The sequence below is a fragment of the Gorilla gorilla genome, chromosome 2 (genome assembly GCF_029281585.2).
Source record: "Gorilla gorilla gorilla isolate KB3781 chromosome 2, NHGRI_mGorGor1-v2.1_pri, whole genome shotgun sequence".
Lineage (NCBI taxonomy): Eukaryota > Metazoa > Chordata > Mammalia > Primates > Hominidae > Gorilla > Gorilla gorilla.
The window spans coordinates 98485606-98499341 of record NC_086017.1 but is presented as its reverse complement, the minus strand read 5'-3'; the positions used below and the strand labels follow the sequence as shown (position 1 = coordinate 98499341).

At 34.3% G+C, this 13736-nt stretch overlaps 1 protein-coding gene across 2 annotated transcripts in view; it reads right to left on the bottom strand.

The window, feature by feature from the left end:
* CSNK2A2IP (casein kinase 2 subunit alpha' interacting protein) overlaps nt 1-13736 on the bottom strand; it is a 128353-nt gene that overhangs the window by 51757 nt on the left and 62860 nt on the right. The window contains exon 1 of one of the 2 annotated variants that reach the window (XM_055381733.2): nt 1576-1691. The exons of the other annotated variant lie outside the window; for it this stretch is intronic. The gene's annotated coding sequence lies outside the window, so the exon portion shown is untranslated. Of the gene's footprint in view, nt 1-1575; nt 1692-13736 lie in introns of those variants that run through there. 2 annotated transcript variants of the gene reach the window in all.

Below are 13736 nucleotides of genomic sequence, written 5' to 3'. Positions count from 1 at the left end.
GTTTTAAGTCAATAAATGAAATACTCGTGAGGAATTTAGGGAGAAAAAGAAAAAAGAACATTAACATTGTTTATGATTCCACCCTCTGAAGAACTGCTATTACTGTTTTGCTATGTGGCTTTTTATGCTCTTACATGAATGTAAATTTAAATATTTGTGTGTGTGTGTGTGTGTGGTTTTTTTTTACGTTACTGTCATACTAAAGTTTTTGGTAACCTGACATTTTATTTTAAAATACCAGTTAGAAATCTTTGAGCACATAGCTTTTAATAAATTCATAGTTTTCTGTTGAATAGCATATAATTTATTTACCTAATCCACATTAGACTCTATGCTCGTCTTTCCTATTTAACTAACATACCGTACAGTCCTAATCCCCACTGGAGTCTATGTTAGTCATTTCGATTTGATTAACATACTGTACTGTCCACTGTGCATTCATCATCTCATTTAATCCTATTAATTTTGCAGTCATTCTGTCATTATTTAGTACTTGCAACACCACCCCACCGAGATGTGGACATTTTAAAAATTGTATACTCTAAATACGAGGAAACATACCCTGGAATCTATAATGTTCTGCCTTTTTAAAAATCCTGTTAAAAAATCTTTGTTGGGCTAGGTGCTGTGGCTCATGCCTGTAACCCTAGCACTTTGGGAGGCAAAGGCAGGTGGATCATGAGGTCAGGAGATCGAGAGCAGCCTGGCCAACATGGTGAAACCCTGTCTCTACTAAAATTACTAAAATTAGCTGGGCGTGTTGGGGCACGCCTGTAGTCCCAGCTACTCGGGAGGCTGAGGCAGGAGTATCGCTTGAACCCAGGATGCGGAGGTTACAGTGAGCAGAGGTCATGGCTTTTCACTCCAGCCTGGCAACAGAGTGAGACTCCATCTCAAAAAAAAAAACTTTGTTGGTACAATTTTGCTGATATTTTAGGTTTTCTTAGGATATGTTAATACAAATTTATATATATATATATATATGTTACTCGTTACAAATTTACAAATAACATTTGTAAGGTATTGTACTTTTATCAGTAGTTTAAGAGATAGTCTGTTTCCCTAGACTGTAATACTATTTATAATTGTAAAATATTGTACTAAAGAAAACGCAAAATTTCTACCTTGGCATTGTATATAAGTTCCTGCCTGTGATTATCAGTGTTAAATATTTTAATATCTTTATTTAGTTAATTTGTCTTTATTCTTTCTTGATAACATACTCATGTTATTTGGCTATTCTTCTATTAAGGAAATTATCTTTTTCTTATTGCTCTTAAGATTTTCTAACAAACTGGTTTGATTAACCATTTTCCATGTATGTTGCAAGTATTTGTCACTTATATGTTGGGGTTTTGCATTATTAATTAATCACACTTCTCATCCCCATGCCACATATACATAAAAATACCTATGCATATGTTTTTTTATTTTGAAAAATATTAGAAACACTGAAAGTCTGAAAGGGCAGTACAGAAAAACCTATATGATTTGTTAACAGCTCTGCAATACCTATTGCCTATCTACATATGTAAGCATGCACACACACACATACACACACACACACATACTCACCTTTTGTCAAACCTTCCAAAAGTAGGCGTGAATGTACTTCTAAAAGTATACGTCACTCCTAAATACTTCAGCATGCATCACCCAAGAAGGAAAATATTATTTCCAATGAAACCACATCATTACCACACCTAAGAATATTAACAATCATAATATTATTTAATACACAGTTCATATACAAATTTTCCCAATCATCCTCAAAATGTTTTTTCAAGATTCAAGATTCAATTATGTATAGCATTTGAATCTTTAGTTCTCTTAGTGTATAAGAGTTACACCTTCTCCTAGGTCTTTCTTGATACTGACTCCTCTAAGGGTCCAGGTTAATCAGCCTATACACCATCCTGCTTTCCAGATATATCTGATGTTTTTTCAACATTAGATTCAGATCAAACATACCTGACAAGAACACAACATAGGTGAGTAGGCATATTTCCCAATGCATTATATCATGAGTTTATGCCTACTGAATTAAAAATTAAATTAAAGTCACAGGAGGCAGATGGCATTAATATACTAATTCAACTTTTGCCGGAAAAAATAAAAAACCTAGCAATAAAAAATTTAGCTTCTGAAAGCCAAAATAGGAATACCTACTTCTATCCATTAAAACTTACCATTACCCCTTGCACCATATCATGTGTGTGGCTGAAAAATGACAATTCATATATAGCCACGTGCTGCATAACATTTTAGGCAACAATGGACTGCATATATAACTGTGGTTCCAAAAAATTATAATTCTGTATTTTTACTGTATCTTTTCTATATTTAGATACAGAAATACCGGTGTGGTACTATCTCCTTACACTATTAAAAACAGTAACATGCTGTACAGATTTGTACCCTAGGAGTAATAGGCTACACCTTATGCTCTAGGTATGTAATGTGCTCTGCCATCTAGGAGTGTGTTAGTACACTCTACGATGTGCTCCTGACAATGAAAGCACCTAACTACACATTTCTCAAAATGTATCTCTATCATATGACTGTCTAGTGGCACAAGACTGTGCTCCTATTCCCACTAACCACAAAAATTTCACAAATATGCAGTTTAAAAAGTACATGTGAGTACCCAAGCATACTTAAATCACTCCCAATAACTGAAACTTATTACAAAACAGGAATGAAGAAAGCAATGTATTCTGCCAAGGAGAGAAAGATCAGATTTGATACAGTCACAAGAATGGGATGAGCCTCTCCTTGTCCAGGGAAGAAATAAAGGTTCTGAAGAATGATCCCAATGCTATCCACTGCAGAGAATTGAGTAGAAGGCCTTTCCCCTCCATGGAAGGCAAGAGGAGCTGCTGTGGAAACATTGTGAACTCTCGCTTTTTAATTTTACTCATGATGCTGTGGAAACATTGTGAACTGTTGCTTTTTAATTTTACTCATGATGGATTCTTAAAATATACGCATAGAAACCCACAAAGTCAGTAATTTTATATAGTCAAAGCTATAAATATATTATATTTATTCCTTTTCCCTAGTACTGATAAAACTATTACCCTTTCAAAAATAAAGTGAGTACCTATCATAGTTGTTTATGACTTATTTTTCACACCGAACTCTCCTAATTCATTTCAAATTTATTTTTATATGTATGGCATATTATATTACCCTTTTTCCTGGGGTATTCTTCTAACAGTGTTGTCAAATAGAAATACAATGCAAGCCACATAAGTAAGTTCAAACTTTCTAGTCAGCACATTTTAAAAAGTAAAGAGAAACAGGTGAAATTGATTTTAATGACATTTTTATTCAAGCTGACCTTTCTAAAATATTTTCTTGTTATATGTTGAAATATATTTAATAATATAAAATAAAATATTAATTAGATATTTCACATGTTTATAATATTTGAAATCTGTAATGTATTTCTCACAAAACATCTCAATTCAGACAGGAAATTTTCATCAGCAGTACTTAGCATATATTTAGATTTAATAAATGTACCACTGAAAAAGTAGATACCCATATCTAAGTTGTTTCAAACAAACTTAAAAATTTTTCACAAACTGAATTATCAGCTTTAAAATTAAACTTAAATGAATTAAATAACTTTTTTCTATAAAATCCGTGTCTGTTTAGTTGCTGATTTAGTGGCTGAGCAGAGATTCAATTAGGTGAGAATCTTTAAAATACTACCATATATTTAATGCAATAAACTTATAATCCAAGCTTATAAGATCTTATTCATTATGTAGGTAGATGAGGCAGAGACAGGTCAGTTACATGGATGGATAGATAGATAGATGGATAGATAGATAGATTGAGTGAGTGAGCTAAATTTATGGTAAATTTTATGTCACGTGTAGACACTGTAGAATGTCTCAAGTAGGAAGAAACAAGATGGCCTCCGTTGCTTCAAAATTAGAAGAAAACAGATTTGTTCTGTGCCCACAAACAACTATACCTTGAAAATGCATTTTAATTTAATCACATTCTTTGATGTTCTCATTAGTGTTAATAAAGAAGAAAATGTTATTCTAATCAAGATAAAGTTATTTTCATATTCACTTTACAATGACTAATATAAAATTCAACTGTATTTATAAGGAAATTTACAGTGCATACTTAATTTAAAGGTAAAAAGCTAATTATCCCACACTACAACACAAACATTTGTAATTTTAAATACCAAATATTTCTTACTCAATCAGCAGTTAAAATGAGAAATCACTTTATATTTTGGTGACAACATTAACATTGTATTCAATTGGTGTTTGTTTTGCTCCCTCTCTATATATATAACAAAAGTCTTTACTTTAAAGAGTAATTTTGGATACCCAACGTCAAGTTTTTATCACCAGAATTCATACAATAAACCACCACTGTGATAAGAACTCACTGTGAAGTTGATTTCTTGTCATTAGAGCAAGGAAGTAATCAAATGGCACCATTTAACAATCATTAAATTCATATTGGATTTCATGTTACAATAATGAGAATAGAAACTAGAATAAGAAAAAGATGACTAAACTTTAGGAGATTATTTATATTTAACCTGAAAAGACAAGTTTTAAAGATAATAACCAAAGTCTATAATCTTATAAACAATTATTTTGAAGATTTGTTGAACCGTGGTCAATCAGATGACCACAAAAGATAAGCTGCTTTAAAAGACTTCCGTGGAAGGAGAGCTTCCGGAGTGGATGAGTGGTTCACACGGCAACAAATGAGAAAAAGAAGCCAGAAGTTTCAGAGATCTTTATAAACGTATGAGTCCCAGTGATCTCAAGCATGAATGCAGGTTGTCACACACCTTAAGGAACAGACTCCTTCTATGAATAGCTATAGAAATAAATCACTCTATAAAAAAAGCTCTCCCAATTTTGGAAATATGTGGAGGTGGGTCATCTTCAGGATATTCTAAGCTTTGGGATTTGATTAAAGTTATCGCCCCATGTAGTTTTCATGATTTCATGCACAGAGCCTTCTTTTTGAGCTCAGTGAGCCACATTTTCCTGTGAAATAAAATGAAACCCCCATATGTTTTTAGGCATTTTGTAACAAAATTTGGAATCTTTCTATTGAAGACTTCAGAGTTTTCTGATGTATTAATTTAGTCCAGCTAGGATTTCTCAGCTACTGTTGGGTGAAAGGTCTCTTGTAACACACAATGATCCTAATTCAGGCACAGACAATGGCCTTAGGGTAGTTAAAAATATGTCACCCTGATGCATTTGTTACGGAAGTTAAATACTATCATTGTTTTCATAACTGTTCCTGTAGTAAAGCATAATTTGAGTTTTTATTGTTTCATTTTACAAGTCACCAATAAAATAAATCATATATATCCAGAAAGAAAATTAAAGACAATATCACTGACTTTACTAGGAGACGGAGCAAAAATAGAAATAGAAAAGAATCTGAAGGAAACAAAATAAAACAAAATGATCTTGTGACTAAATAACTTGCTTCTTAAATCATATTCGTGAATAGTACTGTGCATGTGTGCTATAATTTGTCCTAAGAATATTTTTTGTCCCTATACATTCTGTTAAATAAACTATTTTTTTCTATTTGCCTCACTCTCTATAATTTGATTCTCAGAGAATTAAGAAAAAATATTCTATTTACAGCAAAATTTTCTTCTGTACCTGATCACCTAGACATTTTCCCCCCAAACTTTGAAGAAAGAAATCATTTTCGCATGTAACAGAGGCAGCTGGTTTAACAGGGAATGCTATCATGGCTTAGCCCATCCTGATTCTGGGCAGCTAATTTGAATAGCTAGGTAAATTCTGCAAGCAGCCTCTTCCATTTTCTCAGAAAATGTGAGGAAGCTTGGAATAGGACAGGAGACAGAACAGAGGACAGAACAGAAGCAAGGAAAGAGAAGCAAAAACGGAAATAGAGGAAGTAACTGCTGAGGCATGGCTAATCAGAAAGGACACTTCATGCATATTATAGACCCATTGTGATAATAAAATTGGAATCAAATTGCCTACACAAACCACTTGAGACACTCTGCATCTTTAATTTTTAAAGTTATGAAGACACTTGACACAGAAGGGGATCAATTATCACTAGTTTTCGTGCAAATACTTACTTAAGCAATGCTGTGGGTCAGAGTCAGTAGGAAAATTGCAGGCTTGCAGCCACGTAATAGCAACTAATTACACTATTCCTGAGCCCCTTTTCAATGGTCTCAGTTGGCAATAGTGGTCGTGGCTGACTTATTTTGATTAAATTTCAAGGAGTCTAAAGTTATGATAAATGTGTGTATTTGCTAAAACTGGTTTGGATCATGAAATCACCAAAAAAAAAAAAAACATTAAAACAAAAGGGAATCCCCCAGTTAACTTGTTAGGTACTCAAATCCTTGAGATGCGCAGTGTGGTGCCATTTAATAATGGAATAGAGGTTTTCAGTATGGCATAGAAGCAGCTCCCAGATCACAGTGGCCCCCCTTTCAATGGGCAATCTTGAACATATACATTTAGAAAGATGGGAATTTATACTGCTCCACGCTATATGGGACAGTTAATAGAGTACTTTAAGTTAATAAAGTAAATGGAATGCTTTACTTTCTGTTAGTAACAGTTTTGAGAGCCTGGTCGGGCACTGGCTTCATTCTGAATTGTCAAGCCTACTTCAAGTTTTCTTTTTTATTATACTAAGGTTAATCAGCTAATTTAATAGAAATATCTCTACTCTCCTTTTTGGTTCCACCCTGCAAAGTATTGAGAGATAAATATTATCTCCATAACGAAAAGTCTGTCAACAAAACAGCTAGTCTAATAGACAAGGAGACTGAACTTCATTTTTGAGTTCAGGAAAACAAACCATTAGAAACTAAATGAGGGTTGTCAGACTTGCGGTAACAATAAAAATAAACAAACCTCATTTATTGCCTCTATTGCCTACATCTCCTTTACTCTGTCGCCTTTATGAAAACTGCCTAAGTAGACATGACATTGAACACTGAGCATTTCTTCCTGTCTTACTTCTATTTCTTTTCTCTGGGCAATTTGCCCTTAATAAGTGAATTAAGTACTGGTGAATTAATTTATTTCTGTTCAACTGAATATACTGCTTTATTGTATATTTTAAAATTAATTTATTACATATAAAAATAAATTGATTGCAGCCAGGCACAGTGGCTTATGCCTGTAATCCTATCACTTTGGGAGGTCGAGGAGGGTGGATCACCTGAGCTCAGGAGTTCAAGACCAGCCTGGCCAACATGGTGAAACCCCGTCTCTATTAAAAATACAAAAATTAGCCAGACATGATGGCAGGTGTCTGTAATCCCAGCTACTCGGGAGGCTGAGATGGGAGAATTACTTGAACCTGGGAGGCGGAGGTTGCAGTGAGCCGAGATCGCGCCAGTGCACTCCACCCTGGGTGGCTGAGCACCCCATTTCAAATAAATAAATAAATAAATAAATTTCATACTATTTTCTTCAATCTCTTCCAAAGAATATCACCTTTACAGTAAATAAAGCTTTGCTTGTGAAGGAAGCTCTAAGCCATTTAAAAAAGTAAAATGTGTGTTCTCAGCCTATATGGCCACCTGTCACCACTTGCCTGGAGGGTAGGCATGACACACTGACCTCCATTAGATGCAGTGACTATGATTCCAAAAGTGAAAAGAGGTTATTTTCAGCGCTACATATGCCGCCAAGAAGCTGACATTTTGATGTCCACTCCTCATTTTGCTAGCTTGAATCTACTAGCATAATATTGTTTTGTATCAATCCATAAAAACATAAAAACATATTCACACATTTAACATACTAAATGTTACAAGATATGCATAAATATGCATTCAGACCCTCCCTCTCCTTTTTTTTTTTTTGGCCTTTTCTGAAGATTTTATTTCTTTCTAAAACATATATTAGGAAAAGAATATTTGCACAACGCCAGGTAATACCTGGTACATGATAGAGTAAGTGATTCCACTCTGGCGCCCCCAAATCTGCACAGAGTCTGAGGAGGTAGGATTGAAAAGCTACTGTTTTCTATTGATACTGAGCCAATATGGTTAGTAGAAGTTTTCTTTCTTCTATCTGCTTTGTGGTCTACTTGAGGGTGGGAGGCTGTTAGCAGTGTGATAGGAACTAACAGCATTACATGCTACAAAAAGCAATTGCCTGAGCAATTTTCCTAAGCCAGAGCCAAAGCAAAGCAAATGCAATACTCCCCCTCACCTCCGTGTCGGCCACATGAGAGTGGGGCTACACCGTGATATCCACAGGGCAAATTCCATGGCAGAATCTGGATTCTGTGGCCAATTGTATGGCTACATCGGTCTGCCTCAAGAATGGAATTTAAATATTGAATACTACGTACATTTTTTTTCTTTCCAGAGACCAACAAAAATAAAGAATTTTAACTACACAGGTGCATTTGCTTCATTTCATTGAAAGAAAACACCTTCTAGCCAAAGAAAGATGCACAATTTTATTTGGAAACACTAGTATCATGTTTTGGTATTTTAATATGAAGTCCAATGGAACAGTCGCCAAAAATCCCAACTTAAAACCATTCAATCAGTGTTATACCCTTTAGCTGAAATAGGAACAAAGCATTCCCTAAGATCTGATCATTGAATGTTGAGTGTTTCTTCCCCCGTTTTAGAATGTTATTTATTTCTAAAAATTATCTCCTCACTTCTAGAGAGATAAGAGAAAAACGAAATGAAAAAGCTCATCTGCCAGCTAAGGCTTTTATAGATAACATTTAAAGCAACTGCGCTTCCCGTAGCCCATGCCTAAAAATAAAACTGAATTGTATTCATTGAATTCTAAAGGTTCAAAGTACATACAACCATTATGCATTAAGAAAGTAACTACCTGCCCTTAACTTTCTTATTTTGCTTCTAGTTTTGGATAAAATTTTATTGTTTCAATTTCAATTTCAAAGCAACATAATCATGATAGCCTTTTATTTTGGTTTTTAATATAAAATTAGCATTTTTATATCTTGAAATCATTCAGGTTTATTTTCTTCTATTTGAATTTTTTATATATAATACAAAAGCATAGGCTAGAGTTGACCAATGAGGTTAGTTAAAAGATTATATATTTTTTATTTTAAGAAATTATAGAGTCTTAAAACCAGAAGATAATCTTAGTGATTATCTAATATAGCTCCACTCATTTTTTTTAGATGAAAAAAACTTAGGTTCAGAGGAAATGAATGATTTACTTAGAATCACATGGCTAGTACATGGCAAAGTTGATACTAGAATGCTTAGACTTTTCATCCTAAAATATTTTTGTTCTGCAAGCTCCCTAATGGAATAAAGAATAAAACAGAGTGCTAATCACGTGATAGGCAAGTGGGGGCCTAGGACAAATCAGGGAAAAGTGAAATAAAAGAAAAGTGCCTTAAAATGGTTGTTTTGGTCAGGGTTCCAACAGGAAATATACGACATGCTCAAATTGAAATAATTGGAAGAGACTTTAATAAATGCACTACTTATCAAGGTAGGGCAGGGTATAAAGAAATCACAAGAGATATTGCTAGAGTCCAGGGCTAGAAATCACTAAGCTATTATTATTCCTAGGCCTAACCCAAAGAAGATGATAGGGTTTCTGAAAGCCAAAGAGGGGGCTCTGTAGAGAACTCTACTTTGACAAGCTTTCTGACTTTTGATCAAGACGCAGAGTTAACATGAGGTGATCCTACAGGGAAGGAGGCAGGGGAATGAACTCAATGACCTTTCTCCCCTTCCTCTGATCTCCTGTAGCAAACATCCTGCCTAAGCTCACCGGAGGTTAAAAGAACCTCTTGATACACAGATCAGTCTCCCTGAATAAGTAGCAGGGTGAAGGGCAAAGGATAGATCCTGTTAAAGAAGAAATTATTCAGGACATATTAAAGATGATAAGACCAACTTTATTCAAAGAGTTGGGGGAACATGGTGATAGGTATAGAGACCACTGCAATGAGATTTTGCATTGCGGGAAAGAGATTGGACTCGACTCCAAATACAGCATGGGCAAGTGGAATTTATAGTGAAAGAACTGGGTGGGGGTCATGGATGGAAAATTACTAAGAGGAAACATCAAGGTAAAGGTGGATTCTAGCTAAACCAACCTAGCAGGACTCTTGTTGAAAGTAGGCTAGGTCAATCAAACGTCACCTAAAGAATGGTGGAGGATGAAGAGCCTGATCAGATATTGAGGGTGATCCAAATATCAGGAACAGGGGGTTCTTATTAAACTGACTTAGCAAGGTTCTTGCTAAAACTGGATTTTAGAAAGAAGTAAACAGATAGACTGGTAGAAGGTTCAGAAGCTTTAAGAAACTTTAGTCACACAAAGAATTTTTTTCAATCTAAAGGAATAAATGAAGGCAGAGAGGGGTGATGTTTGGACAAAGGAAGAAATAGAATAAAAGTTCGAAGAGAAAAAGACATCAACTTAAGAATTAGGGGCAAATAAGTATTAACACAGCACAAGAGGAAGAACAACCCAGAATGATGGAGTTGTATGGATAATAATAGGTTATAAAGTCGTGTTTCTAGAAAGAGAGAAAAAAAGAGTAAACGGAGAGGAAAAGGAAAGACTGAGGCTTAAAGAGGGAAGGTTGAAGTACTGAGGTGTTAAACAGATTAAAGTTTAAATTAAAAAGTACTATTTCCATGTAAACTTATTCCAATTGGGCCTGGGCTAGAGGAAGAGTTTTCTTGGACAGCACTGATCTAACATGTAACATATATATTGTATTAACCATATAAGCTGCTTGTGAATATTGAGGATTTTCTTATTACCGCAGTCTCTGAAATGTATTCACTTTTAATCTGAAATCCTTTTATTTTGCGGGGTTGGCACAGGAAAATTTTGCAGCATTTCCATTGGCGTTAAGTTATCTGACTTTCCCAACATTTCACTGTGTTTCTGTGTTGACTCTGTCTACTAGCAGCCCCACACCTTTCGTGGACAATTGTCTATGGGCTTCTTCCCCAAAACTATCTGTTACACATGCTGTGCACATTCTAAACCATCCCTCCTTCAACTTTTTTTTTTCTGATATTGCTGTTTCTTGTTTCTAATTACTTAAAAATTCATTTCTTCCAAAGAGACCCTCAAGTTATATGCAAACCAAGAAAAGAAATATACCAAGTATGTGGAACTTGTCTCCCCCTATTATCAGAAAAGAATTGAATCTACTTCCATCTGCTAGAAGACTTCATGTATGTCTCAGCCCTTGTGTCATAACCAGCAGCCCTCCCTTTTCACCAGCAAGTATCAATTTCCAGATTTCTTTGCCAAAGCATTGACTTCTTTCACTAGGACATTAATGAAACTCCAAATGAAATAATTTCGTTTAAAACAATTTAGAATTATGCTATCATTTGCCTACAGTTCTTATATTCTTTGAAATTTCATTGATCCCTCTAAGCCTGAGCTCCTTAATCTGGAAAAAGTAAATAACAGCTTCTTTATCATAGGTTGCTAAAATCATACAAGATAATGCATGTAAAGTGCTGATCACAGCGCTGCAAATAATAAAAGCTCTTTAAATGTTAACTATTGTTATTATTGCTTTCTAAATGGCTGTCTGTGATGGGCTGATGATTTATTGTGAAAGATGGTAATGAAGCAAGCTAAGGGGTCAAGGCTGCTCTACCAAGGATGAAAATAAAAGAACAAAGCTGCCCCATTACGATCCCTTGGTGTCAATGAGTAAGATATTCTCTAATGACAAGCTGGTCTTTTTCTCAGAAATGGAACATATTTATCTCCATAAATCAAATTAGCCAGTCTAGAATAAAGTTACATTTTTCAATGGTGACCTTATTTTTCTAGAATTTGTATTTAATGAATCATATTTGGGGGCATTTAATTTAATCTTGAACAAAAAACCTAATAAAAATATTGCAGAGCCTAGTTTTATAGGTATTTTTAAATACTTGAGAAATAGTTTTGCAAATGGATCACCAAAATGATGGCCTTGGAAATCCTTCCTGCGCTATAAGCATACAATCTAGGTAAGAATATAGGTAAATTGTCTGAAGTGAAAAATATGATTCTGAGACTGAACTAGGATTGACTGAACCACAAAAAATAAGCCAAATTAAAACCACTATAGATTATGCATGAGATCATTAGGACATAGGGTTAAATAATTAAAGATGGCCCTTTAATTTTAAATTGGTTTGAATTTGAAAATAGGCAGAAGCAATCTCACAAACACCTTGTACCCACCACTCAGATTTAATAAACATTTTAAAATATTTTCTTTAGATAATTGTGAGAAGACATCAAAAAATGAAGGTTTGATTAGGTCCTTTTTGAGCAACCTAATTGATTATATTCCGTGCCATCATCCCCCTTACATTCTGGATATAATCACTGTTCTGAAGTTGAAGTGCACACTTCCCATCCTTGTTTTTATACTCTTTATGTACAAATATATGGTATACTCTTTATGTGCAAATATATATGTGTGTGTCTACACATAGCATATATTATTTTATGTTTCCAAATTTGAAATAACAGGTAACATATAGTATAAATTCTTAAGAGATTGCCTTTTTCTCTCAACATTTTTGTATTGATTTTCTTTATTCATTGTGACTGCTGTATATAAACATATCCAATTTTAATAATAGACATTTAGGTTGTTTCTAGGTTTTTACCATAAACAACAATGTAATATTGAATAGTTCTGCATATTTTCTTGTGCACATATGCAAGAGTTTTTCTGAAGTGAATTCTGAAGCACTTAGAATCAGAATGCTGGATCCTGGTCAATTTAACTAGATATTGCCAAATTGCTCTCAAAACTTGCATCAATTTATACAACCACTACCAACATATAAGGGTTCCCTTTATTCTATATTCTCACAAGCACATGGTGCTGCCAGAATTTTCTAAATGTTCATTGTTTTGGTGAACATAAAATCAAATAACATTGTTTAGATTTTATTTAAAAGCCAAAGTTAAAATAAATTTTCAAATAAATGTCTTCCAAGCAGTCAGTTACTGGGTTATGAATGTGATGTAGCTTGCCAAATTTCCATTTAACCCATTTTGTACCTATGTGGAATGTTATGATGTATGATATCTACAAGCTGCCAAAAGAATGGCAAAAAAAAAAAAAAAAAGACATAGCAGATTGCCCCTCTTTCAAGAGCAAGGAAAGACAGTTGCCCCATCCCATTTTTCTCATGGCCAAAAGTAACCAGACACTCAACAAGAGCTCACTTAATAAATCAGATTTTTAAGCTAATTTACACTTTCATAAATATTAGCTTCCTTGGAAATCCTTCTGTTTGCTTCTTCATTCTCTCCTCCTCTCCCGCACATCCTTTTTTTCCCTGTGTTCTTCTTTTTTCCTTCTTAAGAAAAGCGCATTTAAATATACTCAGTTGCAAAGTTGGACTAGTTAGCTACTTAAGACATGGCAAAGATTATAACTTCCCACTGAGATTTTGCAAGTGAGTCTTTTTCATTAATAGAGCAGCAGGATTTGAGGATTTTATTAACTCTCCATTTAGAGCCTGATAATCCTAATAAACCTATCTTTCTCCTAAAAGACTTACTTTATCTACTTATTCATATTTCCATGGTAATAGCAGCACAACCTGTTCCGAATTAAATTTTCTGCAAGGGGTATCTTAGCTTCTAAGGTTAGTCCCTAGAAGGTAAGTTTTTGTTTTATAATTTAATGAAAATTTCTATAAGATACCATACACTTGC